Here is a 13,484-nt window from a genome sequence, read left to right as displayed (position 1 = left end):
ACAGAAGCTCAATAGTTGAGGCCTAGTGAGAAGAGGACTCAGAAGAGCCTGATTAGAGTTTGGCCAAGGAGATGTCAACCTGAAATAATTGAAAGGTTCAGAATTCAGTGTTAAAATGTTTATTCATTCTGCTTGTGGGAACTAATGGTAAAAATTAAAAAAGAGTTTATTCAAACAAAAATCTGGGAATAGCCAATCAGGACACACAGACTCCAGAGAAATGGGGTCAGTGCTGCAAAGTCAAAAGTGAAGTTCTTGCTTACATAGAAAGAAAAAAAAAATAATAGGATCACAACATTTTCTATATAAGGCTGCTTTAAGAGTTACAACAAATTAATTAGTTGCAGAATTTTTTTTTGTTTGTTTTGTTTGTTGTTGTTGTTGTTGTTGTTGTTCTGAGATGGAGTCTCACTCTGTTGCTAAGGCTGGAGTGCAATGGCATGATCTTGGCTCACTGCAACCTCTGCCTCTTGGTTTCAAGTGATTCTCCTGTCTCAGCCTCCTGAATATCTGGGATTACAGGTGCCCACCACCATGCCCAGGTAATTTTTTGTATTTTTACTAGAGATGGGATTTTACCATGTGAACCAGGCTGGTCTCAAACTCCTGACCTCAAGTGATCCACCCACCTCAGCCTCCCAAAGTGCTGGGATTACAGGCATGAGCCCCACTGTGCCCAACCTTTTTCTCTTTCCATACTACTTGTTTTCTTTCTTTATAGCTGGCTCACATTTCCTTTCCAATTTAAAGGAGTGTATTTAACATTGCATCTTAAGACAATGCAATAGCCATGAAGTCTTTATGAGAGCAAGGTAAGAAGGAAGTTAATCTATAATGAAAGTCAGCAGTGAAGAGGGAAGCAGTCTTCCCTGGCACCCTTCAATAATTTATATGACATGTTAGAAAACAATGCATGTGGCTGGGTGCAGTGGCTGATGCCTGTAATCCCAGCACTTTGGGAGGCTGAGGCAGGTGGATCATGAGGTCAGGAGATGGAGACCATCCTGGCTAACATGGTGAAACCCCGTCTCTACTAAAATACAAAAAATTACCTGGGCATGGTGGTGTGCGCCTATAGTCCCAGCTACTCGGGAGGCTGAGGCAAGAGAATGGCATGAACCCAGGAGGCCAAGGTTGCAGTGAGCCGAGATCATGCCACTGCACTCCAGCCTGGCCCACAGAGCAAGACTCCATCTCAAAAAAAAAAAACAAAAATAAAAAACAATGTATGTAAGGAAGAAGGCCAATCTATAATCAGAGAAACAAAGGTTACAACTGCCTAGTTTACAGGTGCCTCTCATGTGACTTAGGCTCCATACCCACATTTTCTTTTTTCTTTTTTTTTTTTTTTTTGAGACAGAGTTTTGCTCTTGTTGCCCAGGCTGGAGTGCAATGGTGCGATCTCAGCTCACTGCAACTTCTGCCTCCCAGGTTCAAGTGATTCTCCTGCCTCAGCCTCCCGAGTAGCTGGGATTACAGGCTTGCACCACCACACCTGGTTAATTTTGTATTTTTAGTAGGGATGGGCTTTCTCCATGTTAGTCAGGCTGGTCTCAAACTCCTGATCTCACATGATCTGCCTGCCTTGGGCCTCCCAAAGTACTGGGATTACAGGTGTGAGCCATGGTGCCTGGCCCATACTCACATTTTTTAAAGGCTCAAAGTAATTTGGAATTCCAACAACTTACATTTTAAATTACTTATTTTCACAGAAAGAATCTTTGTCAGTTGTCACTCACTTATTTCTCCAAAGACCATAGTCCTGTCCAGTTATCCTCTCCAAGACAATAGCTCTCTCTAGTAACTATAGTTTTCCTTTCCCATTTCAATTTCCACTCCAATTGACTGAATTGTGAACACCAACTCCCACACTTAAATGTTGAAGCCCTAACCCCCAGTGTGATGGTTTATGCAGCTGGGGCCTTTGAGAGGTAATCAGGTTTAAAAGAGGTTGTGAGAGTGGGGTCCTCATGCTGAGATTAATGCCATTATAAGAAGAGACACTAGAAAGCTTGCTCATCCCCCTTCCCCATGGTGGACAAAGAAATGGTCACATGGGCACACAGTGAAACTACAGCCACTTACAGGCCATAGGAAGAGATCTTAGAAAGAAATCCGCTTTGCTAGCACCTTTATCTTGGACTTCCCAACTTCTAGAAGTGTGAGAAACACATTTCTATAGTTTAGGCCACTTGGTATATGGTATTTTGTTATGGCAACCTGAACAGACTTATACAACAATTCAGTCCTAGAGGCAATACAACTTCTCTGCTGATTCCAGATTCTGAGCACCTCTCAGTCCTTTGTTGGGTTATTTTGATCCTGTCCATATATTTATAAATATTCTCTTCATAAAACTCTCTGTAGGCCGGGTGCAGTGGCGCATGCCTGCAATCCCAGCACTTTGGGAGGCCGAGGCGGGCAGATCATGAGGTCAAGAGATCGAGACCATCCTGGCCAACACAGTGAAACCCCGTCTCTACTAAAAATACAAAAAATTAGCCAGGTGTGGTGGCGGGTGTCTGTAGTCCCAGCTACTCTGGAGGCTGAGGCAGGAGAATGGTGTGAACCCAGGAGTCGGAGCTTGCAGTGAGCCGAGATCATGCCACTGCACTCCAGCCTGGGGGACAGAGCGAGACTCCATCTCAAAAAAAAAAAAAACTCTCTTTAAATCACACATCCGAGTGTGCCCTTTGTTTCTCATCAAAGCCAAGACTGATTTGAGATGATTTCTTAAGGTCAGGTTAATGTCTTAATCCAGTTGTGCTGCTATAACAAAATACCACAGAGTGAGTAACTTATAAACAACAAAAATTTATTGCTCACAGTTATGGAGGATGGTCAGTCTAAGATCAAGTTGCCAGCAGGTTCAGTGTCTAGTGAAGGCCCATTCCTCTGTCACCCAGGCTGAAGTGCAGTGTTGCAAGCTTGGGTCACTGCAACCTTCACCTCCCAGGCTCAAGTAATCCTCCCACCTCAGCCTCCTGAGTAGCTGGGACCACAGGTGCTCACCACCATGCCTGGCTAATTTTTTTTTTTGGTAGAAATGGGGTTTCACCATGTTTCCCAGGCTGATCTCAAACTCTTGGACTCAGGCAATCTGCCAGCCTCCTGAAGGAGTGCTGGGATTACAGGCATGAGCCACTGTGCCCACCCCCCAAATTCTACTAATATATATATGCATAATTAAATAGTTACCAGCCATCATTTTCTGATACTTTGGCAATTGGTTGAAAGAGTTTATCCAAAGACCTGGAATCCATAGAAGGCAGTCTCTGTGTTAAGGGGTTGCTCTTATTATGCAGATGAAGCCTCCAGGTAGCAGGCTTCAGAGAGAATTGATTGTAAATGTTTCTTATCAGACTTAAAAAGGTGCCTAGATTAGGGAAAAGACCTGGAAAGGGATTCCCTGTAGCATGTAGACTTTCCCCACAAGAGACAACTTTGTAGGGACATTTCAAAATATGATAAAAAATATATTTTAGGGTAAAATATTTTTATTTCTTTCAGGGCCTGCTATCTGTCATGTAATGCTCCACTGGAGTCAGGCTGGAATTTGGTGTCTTATTGCTACAAAAAGTCTTAAGATCTCTGTTGTAATGCCAGATGTGCTGGACAGTTGTGCCTGAATTCCAAAGGAAGGAGGGTATAATGAGGCATATCTGACCCCTACTTCCCATCATGGTCTGAACCAGTTTTTCAGGTTAACTTTGGAATGACCCTGGCTGAGAGGAGGGGTGCATTCAAATAGTTGAGGGACTTGGAATTTTATTTGTGGTTTACACTACAGAAAGTATTTTTCCAGTATTACCTGGACAATGTGTCTCCCTGTCAGTATCCAGGGAATGGCACCTGGATCAAGCATTTAGAATTCAGTTGCTACACTCTCACCTAATCCCTCGTTTTTAATATTTTGCCATGTTTTCCAGTAACCTAACTAGCCACCATGTCACAGACTTTATGGTCTCCAAAGGAGATCCCTCCATTTCATGTTTTGTGATTTGAGCAACAGACTAGAATCTACTTGAAATTTTCAAATGGTCTTTGACTTGGGCTTTCCAATTTTGCTTTACTTCACAGTGTTTTCTGGGTTATATACAAGGGAGATGATCCAGTCATTTGTTAAGCACCTCAAGTAAGACATACCCTAGATGTTTTTTTGTTTGTTTGCTTTGTCAAATTGGGATTATTTTGTGTCTTTGGAGAATATACAATACTAATATGAGGTAAGCACTAAGGTTCTGAGATGGCCGTGGAAGGGATGACAAACTCCATCACCATGCCTGAGAGTGTCCAGTCATCTCTGCGGGGGCCACATATTTTTGTATGACACTGTATTTGAAATAACAACAACAAAAAACCCTTCAAGATTCATAAAATTGGACAACTGTCTTCGTAACACTTGTAGTAGTAAAACCAGTAAGGATGGCTCATTTGCAACCCATCTGAGCAGCCTCTCTGGTTTCACAGATATGTTTTCTCTCCGACATTGAAGGGCTTTCAACTTTAAGCGGAATGCTACATCACAAAAATAAACAGGTTTGAAAGCAACCGTTTTCCTTTGTAAGCCTAAACATTCAAGTCCGCGCATTAAAAGACATTATCTGAAGAAGGGTGCACAAGCTTCCTGTTGGCCGCCAGAAGGGCTCTCTGCAGGACACAGATAAAGTACCACACTCTTTGTGGGAGACCAGATGTAGGGTCTCCGCGCACCTCCCCAAAGGACAACGACAGGAGGAAAAGGAGGAAGAGGCAGAAGTCACTTCCTCGGCCAGCTCTGGCAGCGGGTTGATGGGCTGAGTTGGCGGAGAGTGGGGCGGAAAAGCAGACGGGGACTGGGAAAGGCGCTGTTGGTGACATCACGGATAGGGCGATTTCTATGTAGATGAGGCAGCGCAGGGGGTGCTGCTTCGCTACTAAGGAGTTCCCGTGCCGTGGGAGGGGGTTCAGGACCGCTAGTCGGAACTGAGAGTCCCAGCTGTGTGTCAGGGGTAGGAGGGCTCAGGGGTGCGCGATCTCGGCTCACTGCAAGCTCCGCCTCCCGAGTTCACGCCATTCTCCTGCCTCAGCCTCCTGGGTAGCTGGGACTACAGGCGCCCGCCACCACGCCGGGCTAATTTTTTGTATTTTTAGTAGAGATGGGGTTTTACCGTGTTAGCCAGGATGGTCTCGATTTCCTGACCTCGTGATCCGCCCGCCTCGGCCTCGCAAAGTGCTGGGATTACAGGCGTGAGCCACCGCACCCGGCCAAAAAAGCCTAATTCTTACCAGATGGTACCGTGCAGTTCCAGACTGTTGGTGTCCCAAAGAAGTGTACATGACACACACAAAGCAGCAAAGCAAAGCAAAAGTTTATTAAGCACAGTAACACTCTCGGAGTGGGGAGAGTGGGCTGACCTCTGGGAGATGAGATCAGTATTAGTTTGGTGTACATTGGGTCTTTTGATGTGTGGGTTTTTTTCTTCACAAGGATGCCTAATCTTTTTTTTTTTTTTTTTTTTTTTTTTTTGAGACAGAGTCTTGCTCTGTCACCCAGGCTGGAGTGCAGTGGCACAATCCTGGCTCACCGCAAGCCCTGCCTACCGGGTTCAAACCATTCTCCTGCATCAGCCTCCCCAGCAGCTGGGACTACAGGCGCCCGCCACCACGCCCGGCTAATTTTTTTGTATTTTTAGTAGAGACGGGGTTTCACCGTGTTAGCCAGGGTGGTCTCGATCTTCTGACCTCATGATCTGCCCGCCTCGGCCTTGCAAAGTGCTGGGATTACAGGCCTGAGCCACCGTGCCTGGCCAAGAATGCCTAATCTTTAGCCAGGGTTTGCCATTTGATTGATAGTTGGGTTGCTTAGTTACTTTGGCCCTTGTGTGCTTGAATGTTGCCTCTATCCCATAATTTTAAGTACATGCATGATATGCAGTCCATATGCGTGAGCTTTAATGAGCTGATTATCATATGAAGTCATGTTAAGGATACTTTTTCTCTCTAATGCACATGCCTATCTCTGAAGAGCTGCCCCTTTATTGGTTTGGATCTTGCTGGCCATGGGGTCCTTGCTTGCTTGTTTTATTTTTTTTTTTTAAGACAGGGTCTTGCTCTGTTGCCCAGTCTTGAGTGCAGTGGCATGATCTTGGCTCACTGCAACCTCTGCCTCCTGGGTTCAAGCAATTCTCCTGTCTCAGCCTCCTGAGTAGCTGGGAGCACAGGAGTGCACCACCATGCCCAGCTATTTTTTTCTTTTTGTATTTTTAGTAGAGAAGGGGTTTCACTATGTTGGTCAGGCTGGTCTCGAACTCCTGACCTCAGGCGATCCACCTGCCTTGGCCTCCCAAACTGCTGGCATTACAGATGTGAGCAGCTGCGCCTGGCCTTGCTTGCTTTTTTTAATCTTACTTTTTGTTTTGGTTGCTTAGTTTATGCCTTTTATCTTGCTTCTTGCTCTCCCACCCCATCACCTTACTTCTGTTTCTGCTTTTACTCATTCTGCCTTTTATCCAACTTCCAACTCCCTCTGCTGTTCTCCTGCCTCATAACCGCGGTTAGTGAGGGAGGGGTTTTAAGGGGGCATGTCCAGCCTTCTATCCTGCCACAGCCAGAAACAGCTTTCAAGGTTTCTCTGCGGTCCTGTCAGCCAAGAGGGAGTCTGTTCAGTTGGCTGTAGGGCCTAGGGCTTATTTTTATTTCTCAATCCTGACAAGGGAAGGCTGGATTAATGCAGATTCTCTGTAGGTGTAAATTTCCCCTATAAAAGACAGTTTTGCAGAGTTACTTCTGTTGCTGGCTCTCTGACAGCCATCTTAAAATATGCCAAAGAAATATATTCTGGGGTAAAATATTTTGATTTTTTCATCTATCTAGCTTCATCATGCTGACAGCCTCCAGTTGAAGCATACCTGAAGCCTTCCTTTTTAAAAAGCTTTCCCACTTTTCTGACTGCCTTCAAGTCTCTGCCAAAACACAAGTAACAGTGGCTGACTCCCTGCTATAGCAAGCTCAGAATAAATAGCCTTTGCTTTTTTTCATTTGGTTGGTCTTCGTTTATTTGCAGAAGCTTCAATTTAGAGTTGACAAGGACTCCATCTTTGACCAAACCTTAGTCAGTTTCCTCTGAGCCCTTTTCTCTATTAGTTCTTGGCCTGCCAAGTCCAGTTTTAGAAAAGAATACTGTTGAGTCTAGTTTAGCAAGAGTCCTCCCAACCACCTTTGATAGCTAATCAAGTTCCTCTTAGTAATTTTCCATCCACTGACTTTCTTATCTTGCCGATTGGCTATAAATCTTCAACTCTTCTTGCTGTATTTGGAGTTGAGCTCGGTTCTCTGCTGGTCTCTCTTGCCTACTGTAGTACATACAATAAAATCCATCTCATGCTTTTAACAAGTGTCTGTGTAGTCCCTCTGAAACTACTTTTGCAAAATTATGACAATAAGAGAAATCTGACATGGCTGACTCCATTTTGGTTCTAGCCTCACTGGTTAGCTGTCTTTGCTCATTCCTGCACAATTTCTCCCAAGCTATTTTTGGGAAAAATTGAGTTTATAGTTTAAATCAGGGGTCCCAAACCCCCAGGGCCACAAGACAGGTATTGGTCCATGGCCTGTTAGGAACCCAGCCAAACGGCAGGAGGTGAGCTGCAGGCTTTCGAGCATTACCACCTGAGCTCCGCCTCTTGTCAGATCAGCATCAGCATTAGATGCTCATATTAGCTTGAACCCTATTGGGAACTGTGCGTGTGAGGGATCCAGATTGTGCACTCCTTATGAGACTCTAACTAATGCCTGATGACCTGAAGTGGAACGGTTTCATCCGGAAACTATCCACCACCCCCTTCCATGGAAAAACTGTCTTCCATGAAGCCAGTCCCTGGTGCCAAAAACACTGGGGACAGCCAAAAAGTTTGGTTAAAATGATAACCTTCCCCAAAGCTAAATTACCCCTGTAAAACTAATGAAAGGCCACCAAGTTAGGAGGATGAAAGGGACCTGAATTCTACTAAGATGTATGCCTCGTTAAATAATTACCAGCCATTATTCCAGAGGTCACAAGATTTGCAGCTTCCCCAATTACTGCTGTGAAGAACATCACTATTGCAGAACCTAAGACTGGCCTCTTGAGATGTCTTTTCAGGCTTTTGCATTTCTGACTACTGGATGTCACCATTTGGCCCGCAAATCAACCAGTCCCTTAGCTCCCACCCAGAAGCTGACTCAATGCAGGAGGGCCATTTTCCACACCCCTGTGATTTCATCCCCAACAATCAGCACTGCCCAAACCCTAGCCCCCTCCCCACCAAACCGTCTTTGAAAAACCCCTTACCTCCAAGCCTTCAGTGAGATCGATTTGAGTAATAACTCCGTCCCCCACATGTTGTGGCTGGCCTGTGTCAATTAAACTCTTTACTGCAACGCCATGGTCTCCATGAATTGATTTTGTATGTACAATGGGCAGGAAGAACCCATCAGGCAGTTGCACCTGCAGGATGGTGCCAGTTCTTTCCACGAAGGCTGGTCAGATACCCAGAAAGTATTTCTCCACTACTACCTGGATGATGTGTCTCTCTGTCAGTCTCCAGGGAATGGGGCCTGGATCAAGTATTTAGTATTCAGCAGTTACTATACCGTCACCTAATCCCTCATTTTCAATATTTTGCCATGCCTTCCAGTGGCCTAACTGGCCACCATGCCACAGAATCTTTACTTTATGCTCTCCAGAGGAGAACTCTCCATTCAATGTTTTGTGATTTGAGCAATGGAATAGAATCTGATACTGGTGGGCTGGGGGAGGTCCCCGGACACTGGTGGGATCTCGACCCCAGCTGTGGTGTCCAGGCTCTTGACACCATCTCGAGAACCAAGTCAAGGATGAGTCAGCAAATAGTGAAAGAAGAGATGTATTGCAAAGCAGAAAGTACACACTCAAGAAAGGGGAGTTTGGGCATACCCGAGAGAGAACAATGGGTTCTGGGGTTTCATCTCGATGGGTTTCTTTAACCAAGGAGTGGAATATTCGTGAAAATTCCTGGGTAAAGGTGGAGATTTCTCGGAACTGTGGTGCCATCCATTTTTACATCACATATTGGTCTCAGAACTGTCATGGCACTGGTGGGTGTGTGATTTAGTCTGTTAATAAGCGTATAATGAGGGCCTAGGTAAAACCTACCTCAAATCCAGCACCACATTGGGTCCAGTCAGTCTTAGCCAGCTTGGTCCACAACCCTGGTTTTTCAGCATCTTATCAGCCCATAGCCTCAAGTCATGTAAATCTGCTGCCTAGAATTTGTTACCCTGCGGCCACCCTGTATTATTCCTGTCTCAAATCTACTTGTAAATATTCAAATGGTCTTTGACTTGGGAATTCCAACTTTACTTACTTCACAGTGTTTCCTGCGTTATAATCCAATGTAAGAAAAGAGGATCCAGACATTTGTTAAACATCTCAAATAAGATGTATCCCAGGTATTTGTGTCAAATTTGGATTACTTTGGTTTTGTCTTTGCAGAATATAAAAAACTAACGTGAGGTAAGCACTAAGGTCTGGAGATGGCTGTGCAAGAGAGGACAAAGTCCAACACCACGCTGGAGAGTGTCCAATCATCTCTTCTGGGGCAGCATATTTTTCTACAATACTGAATTTGGAAAACAACAGCAACAACAACAACATCAAAAGCAAACAAATAAACAAAAACCTACAAGATTCATGAAACTGGACAACTGTCTTTATAACATTACCAGTGATAAAACCAGTAAGGAAGGCTGGTTTGCAGTCATCTGAGAAGCCTCTTTCATTTCATAAATATGGTTTCTCTCTGACATTGAACGGCTTCCAATTTCAAGCGGAATGCTACATCACAAGGATAAGGATGTGAAGAGAACCGGTTTCTTTTGTAATCCTAAACGTTCTAGTCTGAGAATTAAAAGCCATTATTTGAAGAACGGTGCCCAGGCTCCAGCTGGCCACCGAAAGGTTGCTCCGCAGCGCAGACTAAGGACCAGCTTCTTCGGGCGAGAACAGATGCCGGGGCGGGAGAGAAAAAAGGGAGAGACAAACGTCACTTCCCCTTGCCGGCTCCGCCAGCGGGTTGGTAGGCTGAGCGACAGAAAGGCAGACGGGGACTGGGAAAGGCACTGTCGGTGACATCACGGATAGGGCGACTTCTATGTAGATGAGGCAGCGCAGGGGCTGCTGCTTCCCCACCTGCTGCTTCGCCACGAAGGAGTTCCCGTGCCGTGGGAGCGGGTTCAGGACCGCTGGTCGGACCTGAGAGTCCCAGCTGTGTGTCAGGGCTAGGAGGGCTGGGGGAGGGGGAGGGGGGTGCGCGGGGCAAGTGACCGTGCGTGTAAAGGGTGAAGCGTGTGAGGCTGTGGCGGGGCGGAGGTGCAAAAGCTCATACTTACCTGGCAGGGGAGATACTATGATCACGAAGGTGGTTTTCCCAGGGCGAGGCTTATCCATTGCACTCCGGATGTGCTGACCCCTGCGATTTCCCCAAATGTGGGAAACTCAACTGCATAATTTGTGGTAGTGGGGGACCGCGTTCGCGCTTTCCCCTGATTCTTTGTAGTTTAAAGAATAACCTGCACAGCAAAGGTTACTTGATTTTTTTTACTGGCTTGTGTTTTAGTGTTAATCGTTACTCTTACAGTCGAATGCTGAGGAATAGTAGTAACATGCCGCTTTCTCCCCGCCCCGGGAGAAATAAGAAGCGTCGACCTTTACACAAGCTAGCTAGCGCCAAGGCCGCACAGCTTTTCCTTTATCTACGCGGGGCTGCTTTTTGCAGAGATTTGTCTGTCCATGGTCTGCAGTCTCTTGGGTTCTCAGGGTCTGTGAAAATCTACGTGTTTTTCCCTAGCCCCCAGTCACATTTCACATAGCCTCTGCTTCTAGCCGCAGCCCCCTCAGGAGTTTGTAGGATTTCTGTGCTAGCGGGGAATGTGTTCTCACCTCATAGAGCCGGGTACAAACTACGCAGGCGGGGGCTGTTCTTTGGGATGAAAGCAGGGCCTTTGGGGCTCTTAGCGCGTCCCCGTTGGGTTGTAGACATAACACGCTTACTTTGCGGAGTGGAACGGCTCTCCCGGAGCCCAGGTGCCCTAACGCAATTCATCGAGGCCCGCAGGTCAGAACCGCAGTCTCACCTGTCTTGGCCGAAATGCGCTGCGATCCTCCCTGAAATATAAGGCGGGAAGTTTTATGAGGAGACGGGTCCAGTTTCCCTACTATCTCCTGCCGTTTACATATCTAGTCTTTCTTCAGACTTTATTTAAGCGACAGCTTCTTGTTTGATGTCTCGCTTCCGCATCCCACAGCCATTGCCAGGCAACATTCTAGATAGCACCCCGACCCATCCTTCCCACTCCCAAGCAGCCCTTTCCTATTTCTGGCGCCAGTGTCCTCCCCCCTTCCTCTTTCTTCAGGCCCTCGCTTATCACCTTCATGGACAGAAAATACTTAGCTCTCTCTGAACCTGCAGTTTGCACCTGACACGCGTCAGTACCCTGGCAAATTCCTTAATACCCCTTCTCAAATGGCACTGTAAATTCATCTTTTTTTTTTTTTTTTTTTTTTTTTTTGACGGAGTCTCGCTCTGTCGCTCAGGCTGGAGTGCAGTGGCACGATCTCAGCTCTCTGCAAGCTCAGTCTCCCGGGTTCACGCCATTCTCCTGCCTCAGCCTCCTACCAGTAGCTGGGACCACAGGCGCCGGCCACCACGCCCGGCTAATTTTTTGTATTTTTAGTAGGGATGGGGTTTCACCGCGTTAGCCAGGATGGTCTCGATCTCCTGACCTCGTGAACCCTCCCAAAGTGCTGGGGTTACAGGCGTGAGCCACCGCGCCCGGCAAATTAATCTCTTTTTAACTCCCAGAAGTATCTAATTGGTTTTGTCCCTGCACTACATGAATACTACAGAAGAAAACCCCAGGCCTAGCGATGGCGGATCTGGGCATTGTGCCAGCCTCTCCCAGGGTATGTTTTCTGACCTCACCTACTTCTGATCAACTGAGGTCAGGAGTTCGAGACCAGCCTGACCAACATGGCGAAACTCTGTCTCTATTAAAATACAAAACAAAACAAAACAAAAAAATAGCCAGACGTGGTGGTGTGCGTCTGTAGTCCCAACTACTTGGGAGGCTGAGGCAGGAGAATCGCTTGAACCCGGGAGGCGGAGGTTGCGGTGAGCCAAGATCGTGCCGTTGCACCCCAGCCTGGGCGACAGAGGGAGACTCTCTCTCAAAAACCAAAAATAAAAAACAAAAACAAAACAAACAAAAAACAAAAAAACTAGTCCATCTGAGACATATTATTGGAGACAGTAGAATCCTGTATCCAACAGGCACTTGGTGCATATCTGAACCCATTGAGCTATTGGCTCATGTTCCCTCTGTTCTATTAAGTATCATGAGCAGAAATTGAGCTCTTTGGCTTTTACCCACTAAGTATGGCTGTAGGACAGGTCTCTCTCTCTCTCTCTCTCTCTCTCTCTCTCTCTCTCTCTGTCTCTCTTTCTCTCTCATTTTTGCATTATTATTTTTTGCCATCAGTGTGGGTTTTTGGTTTTGATGTTATGAAGTGAATTTCTGGGGACAATCTCTGTTGGGTGGTGTTGACAAGGATCCAGTCCCTGTTTGGTAATACATGACAGCTAAGCTGCTCTGTGAGTCTTTTTTTATTGTCTATTTATTGTCCTGAGAATAATGGTATTTCCTGATATTTGAGACTGCAGCAATGATGAGTTGTTCATATCTTGTCTTTCCAATGTTTGTTAAAAATTTTATGGGCCCAATAGTTGTCAATATCTGCAAGAGTGGCATCCCTGTTACAAGAGTGATCTTACTACTCCACGTCCCCCCTCCCACCCAACTTCGTTCCATAGGAGCTCTTGGCTTTAACAAATTTACTATATCTAAAAGACATCTTAGCACAGGAAGAACACTAAATCTGTAGCATGTAAGGAGCAGTTTTCTTTGATTGGTATATTCAGGTTTCTAACCAGCTGAAAAGTTCAAATACATGTCCTTTAAGGATTAAGTTTAAACCACACTACAAAAAGGAGAGAAAAGACTTATATGATCACATGTAAGCAATGGAATCAGCAATATGAGCACTTTTCACAACCATACAAATCAAATTTAATAATCTCCAGAACATTAAGGAGGTTCAGCCCTTAATGAAAATGAATGAAAAGAAATTATTTGCCCACTGTCATATGCCCTGGAAAGAGAATGTCCTGCCGGACTCAAAAGGGTATCACAATATTACTCAGATTTTCAGCAATGAAGGCCCTCTGAGGATTTAATGATGTTAATATTTTCAGTTTATTTCCTTCACTGATAAACATTGTTAATAGATACCATTGCCTCTGTTTTCACCTTAAGTGATGTTACTTAGCACAATTCGTTTCTTTAGAATGCCCCCTAGTTTGGTAGAAGGAATTTTCGTGCTTTATTAATATAGGATATTTTCTCATGAAGCAAACTGGCATACTCTT

At 45.5% G+C, this 13,484-nt stretch overlaps 1 long non-coding RNA gene, 1 other non-coding gene and 1 pseudogene across 2 annotated transcripts in view; 2 read left to right on the top strand and 1 right to left on the bottom strand.

Annotated features, from left to right (window-relative positions):
• Window positions 1-10,009, bottom strand: part of LOC117974368 (uncharacterized) — a 43,084-nt gene extending 33,075 nt beyond the window's left edge. Inside the window, exon 1 of the long non-coding RNA XR_010112708.1 lies at window positions 8,312-10,009. This is a non-coding gene — a long non-coding RNA (uncharacterized LOC117974368). The remainder of the gene's footprint in view (window positions 1-8,311) is intronic.
• The window catches only part of LOC117978246 (neuroblastoma breakpoint family member 15-like), a 512,107-nt pseudogene that overhangs the window by 262,878 nt on the left and 235,745 nt on the right, over window positions 1-13,484 (top strand).
• LOC112438856 (U1 spliceosomal RNA) lies at window positions 10,382-10,545 on the top strand. The gene has a single exon (XR_003027172.3). It is a non-coding gene; the product is annotated as a U1 spliceosomal RNA (small nuclear RNA).

Source organism: Pan paniscus, chromosome 1 (assembly GCF_029289425.2).
Source record: "Pan paniscus chromosome 1, NHGRI_mPanPan1-v2.0_pri, whole genome shotgun sequence".
Taxonomy (NCBI): Eukaryota; Metazoa; Chordata; class Mammalia; order Primates; family Hominidae; genus Pan; species Pan paniscus.
The sequence above is the reverse complement of the archived record's forward strand: the minus strand, read 5'-3'. Positions and strand labels throughout refer to the sequence as shown.